Consider the following 545-nt stretch of genomic DNA (forward strand, 5'->3'; position numbering starts at 1 on the left):
GAAGGGTAAAAATGACGGTTATTTTCGTCAGTTACGGCTCATTAGTATAGCTTTCTGCCCGCTTCAAATCAAATACAGAGATGAAATAGTGCGGTAAGACGGTAAGACCACATTTATTTTAATGAATTATAGCATTTATTTGAATGAATTATCGATCCAGAGAGAGATGACAGTTGTGTGTGTGTGAATTACCTGCGTCTGTGCGTCTCTCTCTACAAACTATGAAGCTGTTTAGTTACTTCGATTTTACCTCGTTGCTGAGGAAGATAATGAAACGATCTAGTATCTCTTATTTTATTAATAAAAGTCGCAGGGCAGCACCGACAATAAGTTTCTGTGTGTGCGCAGTGCGATCTGCAATCTCCGACCTCTCTCCCTCACTGTGTTTATGTGGGAGTGGTGTGTGTGTGCGCATCAATTAAAGCAGCGCATTGCTTGGAACCAGGGCCGTTTCTAGCCGATTTGACGCCCTAGGCGAAATCCCTATTACCCCCCCCCCCCCAATTGTATATATATATATATATATATATATATATAAATATATA

The sequence above is a fragment of the Sinocyclocheilus rhinocerous genome, unplaced genomic scaffold, assembly GCF_001515625.1.
Source record: "Sinocyclocheilus rhinocerous isolate Xijiao unplaced genomic scaffold, SAMN03320098_v1.1 scaffold3242, whole genome shotgun sequence".
In the NCBI taxonomy this organism is placed as follows: domain Eukaryota; kingdom Metazoa; phylum Chordata; class Actinopteri; order Cypriniformes; family Cyprinidae; genus Sinocyclocheilus; species Sinocyclocheilus rhinocerous.